This window comes from Euprymna scolopes, chromosome 8 (assembly GCF_053919585.1).
Source record: "Euprymna scolopes isolate OS-2025 chromosome 8, ASM5391958v1, whole genome shotgun sequence".
NCBI classification, from domain to species: Eukaryota; Metazoa; Mollusca; class Cephalopoda; order Sepiida; family Sepiolidae; genus Euprymna; species Euprymna scolopes.
This window is the reverse complement of record NC_136489.1, coordinates 143,285,691-143,294,449: the sequence shown is the minus strand read 5'-3', so window position 1 is coordinate 143,294,449 and position 8,759 is coordinate 143,285,691. Positions and strand designations below refer to the sequence as shown.

The 8,759-nt window shown below is 31.8% G+C and overlaps 1 protein-coding gene across 7 annotated transcripts in view; it reads left to right on the top strand.

Moving 5' to 3' along the window:
• Positions 1 to 8,759, top strand: part of LOC145283807 (neuropeptide F receptor-like) — a 489,066-nt gene that overhangs the window by 34,193 nt on the left and 446,114 nt on the right. The window lies entirely within an intron of this gene.

Here is an 8,759-nt window from a genome sequence, read left to right as displayed (position 1 = left end):
AAGTACCTGTAGGGAAAGAAAACAAAATTATTCAACAATTTATGCCGACAAAACAAAGATGTTTTGCATGAATTTTTATAACATAACTCCAAAAATTTGTAATGTATTTAAAGTATTTTTATGAAATATAAAACGTGAATTATTACTAGAAAATAAACATATTTGGCATCGGACATAAACATATATTTTATTTATTCCATGCATAACGCAAATGTATGTGTGTGTGTGTGTTTGCATGCGTTCGTGTAGATGTATATGCAGTATATATAAAATTATGTTTATACAGTTCCTTATGTGCATCGTGTAGCTTAATTCTCATATTGGAATTCCCAATATATAAACAACGTGGGTGGACAAGCTATTGATATATCGATACAAGTAGTATTTAGTCAATACTAAATAAATATTTTTGTGCGCATTGTAATGTATGAAAACATGTAGTTATATACAGATAAATAAGTCCGATTTATCTATCTTTCTAATTCCGCATCACAGTAGAATAAATAAAAGAAATTCACGCGTTCTTTCACTTATAGTTTACTACTATTACTTGTAAAATACAATAGGTGCAAATATATCAGTGTTTTGTGTGAGAGAAGCACACCGAACTATTTCAATCCGTGTTTATGTGCAATATTTTCCTTTTAGAAACAACTTTAAACTACTAAAATAAATAGTCTGTTCGATGTTACTAAGTTTTATTGTAACCATTCTCTTTAAATGACAGTGTCCGGTAAAGTACAAAATAATAAATTAGTATAAGATCACGTCAAGTAGGAGCATGATCAGCGTGCAATCAACTTAGAATGGGATTATTCCAATTTTTACACACACTTTATAAACAATCAATAGTTCCAAATTTTGCCAGGAAACACATATCTTCCAAGAAATGTATTTTCAATTGTATATCCGGATTGTTGTTGAATTTTTTTTTTATTTCATTCAATACTAAAACATTTATGTTTCTGATAAAATAACTGTACTGTTCCTTATTAAACGTAATGTCCCATTAAATTTGTTTTTGTTACTTTATCCGTCACATATTTGATGAATTATATTCATATATATATATATATATATATATATATATATATATATATATATATATATATATATATATATATATATATATATATATATATTTTGTGTACAGAAAGTTGTTAGTTGAGACAGGTCATTGGTACCGTCGGTTTCAAGCCCGATAATAAGGCCCGTTTAAGGTATCCTTATCGAGCTCTCTTCAGCCAATATTCCCAGAGAGAGCTCGATAAGGATACCTTAAACGGGCCTTATTATCGGGCTTGAAACCGACGGTACCAATGACCTGTCTCAACTAACAACTTTCTGTACACAAAATATAAGTACGCTCTTAAAATTTGGATTTTCCTTTTAATTGAGCACTCTGCTGGAATTCTTTTTCCAAAAAAACTAATCATATATATATTTATATATATATTAATATGTGTGCCACATATATTTTCATAGCATATACACATAAGTAATAAGATTAATCTAACATACATGTTCGTATATATATAATTCTGATGTTGATTATTGTATATACTTATATACACACATAAACACACATATATGTGTTTGTACACGCACGTGCGCATGTGTGTATATACACAGGAAGAGAACAAGGAAGATACAATGCCATAATATAGGTATCATGGTGGTAAAATTAATTTCCCGAGCAAAGCTGTTTTCCCCTCTTATGAAGATTCAAATGAGGATATAATTCTATTAAATCTTTTGAATTCTTATAGCAATTTTGATTTAGAAAATGTCTAAAATTAAAGGCCTAATCTAAAAAAAAACATGTTTTGAATCTTGTCTAACTTAGGTCTAATGTATATGGATCAATTTAATGAAAATTTTAAAATATTTAAATTTTCAAAGACTAGGTGTTTTCTCTACTATTCTCCCTAAAAGCTTCCAAAGAAATTGAAATTTGACAAATATTTATTAAAATAGCTATTGTTAAAATTTTATACAAATCGGATATTTCCCAATTTTCGCGAAGAGCTTCAATCACGATATTCCTTCTTAGCATAAAACTAAATGATAGCCTAAAATAACTACACTTACGATAAGGTGATGTGAGTTACCTTGGCCTTCGGGACAAGATCAAAGTGCAGTATCTGTTCCGGCAGATGCTGCAAGCTTTGACTAGCTATGACTAGCAAAGACCAGATGTGGGGACAACCCCACATGCCTGACCTTTAACCAGCTCCCATTTCCCACCTCTCGGGAGCTGGTCCCCTTTTTCCCTTCCTCCTCCCTTCACTCCTCACATTAAAAATCGGCCTTGTGCCTAATTTGCTCGGTGGGGGAGCAAATAAATACCATCTGTTCTTCAGATGCTGCACTTCTATTTCTTGTTCTCTTTCGGTGGAGGAGAAATCCTTCACGACTGAGACAATTTTAATTTCTGTATCTTTTCTCCACGTTAAAAAAACGACCCTGGTGTCTAACTCTGTCCCGTGGGGAGGCATAGTAAATAGATACGATAAGGTGATGTGTTCTAAAATTCATAATTATTGAGTTATTTAGAATTGAATCAGGCACGCAGGAATATATCAACGTACACATCTACCTAACTTCATATAGCTTTACGATTAAATGCACAGATGTATATATATATATATATATATATATATATATATATATATATATATGTATATGTATATATATATATATATATATATATATATATATATATATATAGTCATCCACATGTATATGTGTGTGTGTTTGCATGCGTTCGTGTAGAAATTCACGCGTTCTTTCACTTATAGTCATTAGTTATATACTCATCAGTGCGGCTAGATAATATATATATATATATATATATATATACACATCTAATATGTATACATATATATATAATATATAAATAACGTTATATATATATATATACACACACACACACACACATATATATATATATATAGAGAGAGAGAGAGAGAGAGAGAGAGAGAGTTTTTTAAACTAATAAATTAAATAAGGCTTATTGAAATCATTTACTAAGTTTTCTCAGTTAGGCTGATTCAGACGAATAATAATATAAGGAAGTTAATACACTTCTGACGATCAGATAAGTCCTGAAATTGCAGTAAAGTATCCACCTATTATATAAGCATGCAATAACTAAAGAAAAGTTAAATACGTGTGTCTCTTTTTGTCCATAAACTAGTTGTAAATCGTTTAACTTTGAGGAAACACAATGTTTTATTTCAAAATAACAACACTCTGCATGGTTTTCATCGATTCAAAATTCGTCTTTACTAATAAATAGATTTTTTTGTTTAACTTTCATGCTCGGTATTAAACAATTAATACTTAAGTTTTTTAAGTAATTTATTTTTTTATTTAGTTGAACGTTTGACACTTATACGTAGCTATCAAGGTTATTAAAATATTGTTCTTATATGCATGCGCGTACATATGAATGTATGTGTTTATGAATGAATAACTATGCATTGATCAAGTCAAACACAAGTGAGCATGAAAAATTGAGGTAATTAATATGTGTTGATAGAAACGGTTAAATGATTTTATCCCTTTAAACAAAAATATTAATCTTTACTTTCTTAAATACAATTCTGTTAGATTGATAATTTTATGGTAAATATTTGCAATCCAAATTTAATATGAAAACATATCACACAAGTAGAATTATATGAAGAAGGTATATGTGATAAAATTGATATCATAATAGATTACATAGATGCTATAATATATAGATATTTTTTTTAGTTATTGTAATATATATGATGCAAACACCCTAGAATATATATATATATATATATATATATATATATATATATATATGCATATATATATATTTATATATTTATATTTATATATATATGTGTGTGTATATATATATGCATATATATGCATATATATGCATATATATTTATATATATATATATATTTATATATTTATATTTATATATATATATGTGTGTGTATATATATATATGCATATATATGCATATATATGCATATATATATATATTTATATATGCGCTTCAGTGTAGCTTCTTATCATAATAGATGTATTTTTATTATACTACTCAGCTCTACTCACGAACAACGCTGAAATAAATGCTAAAAATAAATATACTCAATATATACCTTACAATATTGTATGTGGATATACATGAAATGTTGTATGTATAGTGATCAACAAAACATAATTCATTCATCATCGCATCTATAGCATTGATTACATCTACAGGCACATGTTTTGTGCTTTGAAAACTAATCAGTGTGTATTTATTTAACAACCACACCTCGAAATTCGAAATCCGAATCTTAGATAACAACTGACTATAAAGTACAACAAAATAGATATTTCAGCCGGCTTGCTGGTGTAATTATAGAAACGTTTACCGTATTTAATTACGTTAACGCATTCAATTTCGTTTGGCGAAGGAATCTTTCATATCACATTTGGACAGAACCGCTTTTTACTTATATCAGTGACCGTTCTCTCAGATCGCATATATATTATATAATTAGTAATAGACATAAGCACGTGTTTTGTCTTTTGAAAACTCATCAGAGTGGTTTCCTCGGCCAATGCACCAACATCTAAGCTAAGAAACATTTAAAATTCTAGCCAGCCTAACTGGATAATGTATATTTAGGTGTCAAATTACTTACAACATCGTTACATTGTAGTTACACTCCCCCACCCTGTCTCTTTCTCTGTGTGTCTCTCTCTGTCTCTGTTTGCCTGTCTGTCTGTCTGTCTGTCTGTCGGTCGGTCTTTCTGTATGTCTGTCTGTCTGTCTGACGCTCTCTCTATATATAAATAAATAAATATATATGTCTATATATATGTATATATTTATTTATTTATTTATATATATATATATATATATATATATATTTATAAACTTTGGGTTGTTTTTATCTATATTCAAACCCAGAATCGGAAAAGTTCTATTCAACTTAGTAAATATATATGCATATATGTACGACGATAGTTTTATAAATAATTATTAACAATTATTAGCCCTAAATACTAGTATTTCATTCTTTCTTCATAATATATATATATATATATATATATATATATATAAGAAAGAATCTTAAATGTTTGTGGCTAATATATGTTAATAATTATATATATATGTATGTATATATATATATATATATATATATATATATATATATATATCATGGCTTGGCTTGAACGAAGATCTAGGAAGGAGCTTGTCCACGGAGCTGGGGCTAGTAGGCTCTCCTTCCTCCTGCGTCTTCTTTACTCCAGACAAATCTGCCGAGTGTTCTCGAAGGAGAAGGTGGGTTTATGGATAGTATGTCGCCAAACACCCTAGTCCGCTGCAAGGGTTGACTACTGGCGGTAGTCGATGTGATAGGCGCCAAAAAATACTTCAGAAAGTCTTAGTACCGTTTCTTTGCTATTCCTTTGTGGCGGTGGCTAGAGGAAAGTACGCTATTCAAGGTGATTTTGGAAAGACGGTGATCTTCCATCCTTAAAACATGGCCATCCCAGCGTAGTTGTGATTTCAGCGAACACTTCAAAGTTGGTGATATAGTCACCATAGTTAATGTTGAAGATTGACAGCGCTCGTGTAAATGCTCGAGGAACTGCATATTATGGCGTTAAGTGATCCACGATTCTGAACCGCCCCCAAAAAAGTAATCAGTACGACGGCTCTGCATACACTGACCTTGGTAGATTTTTTCAGGTTATTGTTGTGCCACGCTATTTGATACAGTTTATCAAAAAAAAAAAAAAAAAATGGTCAGCATATTTTCCACCCCCTTTTCTATCTTGGCGTGGTGGTGTCACCGATGTTAATGTGAGGGTGCATGTGCTCTTCTCTAGGTGCGAGCTGGTGGGGGACCCCTGTTTTCTTTAAGTTAATTTCCAGTCTCAAAAGCTGAGCGGCTACAACGAAATAGAACATTAGATCCGGCACGGCTCTCTCTGTATGTGTAACAAGTGCAGCGAAGAGAAGTTCGCGAATTAGTTGTTCCAGTGTCATTGAGTGGGCCTGTAGCCGCCTCAGGTTGAAAAGGTTGCTTTCGAGACGGCAGAAGTCGCTGTTAAGTCTGACTTGGTCACGCTGATCTTTATGCAGCTAGACAAGGAACATTGGGGGTAGCCGAGTCGTATCAAGATCTGTCATATCCATTTACTGCTCACAGTGTCGAAGACTTTTGTGAGGTCCACAATAATAACATACAACCATTTGTTCTGCTCCCGGTATTGTTCATGGAGTTGTCTAAGAACAAACACTATCTATGGTGTTCCTGTTGACCCTGAAGCCGCACTGGGTCTCTTGAGGATAGTCTTCAGCAATGGAGGGCATCAGTCTGTTAAGCAGAATCCTTGCGAGGATGTTTCCTGCGACGAGGAGCGGGACTATTCCCCTGTAGGTAGAGCAGTCTGACCTTTTCCCTTGGTTTTTGTACAAGGTGGTGATTAGTGCATCGCAGAGGTCTTTAGGCAACAGACAAGAAGCTGATGGATTTTAGAGTGCAAAACACGGCCACCATGTTTCCAGATATCTAATAGGTTCCATCAATCCCTGCAGCCTTGCCATTCCTTAGCTGCTCTGTTGCCTTCGTGGTCTTTTCAATCGTGGGTGAATCATCCAGTTCTGATTTCAATGGCTCCTAGAGAATGTGTAAAATTGCTGAAGCTTGAACAAGAAGGCTTGAAAGTAACCAGACCAGCGAGTTTGAATGGGCGCCTTTTCGGTGAAGAGTGACTGTCCGTCTGCACTGCACAATGGGCTCTGGATCTTTTGTGTAGAGATTCGGGGCTTCATAGAATCCCCGAGTCACCAGTGTCTGCACATAGCTGGGGGGGGGGGGGGGTTCTGGAAGGTTAATTCATCACATATTCTTGAACTTACAAAGCTTGTGCTGGGCGTTGCTAATCGCTGCATTCATCGTGGGACAAATTTTTATGCACAAATTTATCGATTTCAAATGCAAGATCAATTTTTTATTTTGTTTTTATTAGTCTGTTGTAATTAATTGTTTCGCTTACCTAAGCTGTGAGGAAATTACTTGCCTTTTTTATTTGCGTCGACTTTCTTTTAGGGCATTTGTTTTTGTTATTATTATTATTATTATTTATTACATATTTAAATTTAAAAATTTATTAATTAGGTAAACGTAAAACGTTCATAAAAATTATCTATGAACACGTGTTTCTGGTTATCACCTGTCGACAGCATGGATAAACTGTTAACAAAGATAAAACTACTACTACTACTACTACTACTACTAATAATAATAATAATAATAATAATAATAATAATAATAATAATAATACGTTCCAAAGAAGGGGTGACGCAAATGAATAAAAAGCAGTTAACTCCCTCACTGGTTAGGTAAGCGAAACAATTAAATATAACAGAATCGCTAATAAAAAAAAATAAATGAATGAAACCAACAGATCTTACATTTAAAATCGATAAAATGTCATTTTTACAAAGTGTCGTAGCTCGGTGGTAAACTATCAGGCTGCCGATTCGGCAGTTAAGAGTTCGATCTTTGTTAAAGGTTTAGCCATACTGACGACGGGTGATATTCCAGAAACACGTGTTCATGGATAGCTTTTATGCTTGTATGCTATTACAATAAATAATATTTTAATATTTAATTAATAATATATATATATATATATATATATATATATATATATATATATATAGTAATTTATAAAATATATATGGCGATTAAGCTACACTGAATATTCTGCGTTTCATCCACTGTAGGATTCGTCAGGCTTATGCATAAGCCTGACGAATCCTACAGTGGATGAAACGCAGAATATTCAGTGTAGCTTAATCGCCATATATATTTTATAAATTACTAACTAGCTCTACCTACGTATTGAGCACTTTTGAAGTAAATACTTAAAGTTTACGCATAGATCTATACTTTCGTATATTAAATTTGTGTGAGTAAATGAAGTAGTTATATATATATATATATATATATATATATATATATATATATATAAACATACAAAAGTTCAGCAGCACGCGCACGATTCTAGCTGCAATTAAAAGCCTTGATACGTCGCAGTTATATATATATATATATATATATATATATATATATATATATATATATATACATATATATATATATATTATAAAGCTGAACGTCTGTGTGTGTGCGTGTCTGGTCACGAATAGGCTCCTATATGGTTGACTATTATAGAAAACTGATTACATATAATGATAGAAGATGAATCGAGAAACAGGAATGGGTATGTTTGATCTGGCATAATGATGATTCATTGAAATTGTGGGGTCTGCATACGCTCCTGATCCACAAAGTATGGAAATAAAACAATTTAAAATTTAAAAAAAAACGGTTACAAGTGTTTTTGATATAGATATACATAATAATACTTTGATAAGTATGTTTTAACTTAAATAAAGATGATATAATAAAATTGTTGGGTCTGCATTAGCGCCTGGTCTCCATAGAATGGACATAGGCACAAACTTTAATAAAGGCTTTTCATATCTATCTGCGTAAGTATACTTTGACAATTATGTTTAAGTTTGAAGAAATATGGTATAATAAAATTACGGGGTGTTCGTTCGCGCCTGACCTCCATAGAATGGAAATATATCACAAAGTTTAACAAGGTTTTTTAATATAGATCCAAAGAATATTGTGATAAGTGTTTCAGTGTGAACAGGTATGGTATAATAAATTATGGGGTTTATCTATTTTATTTT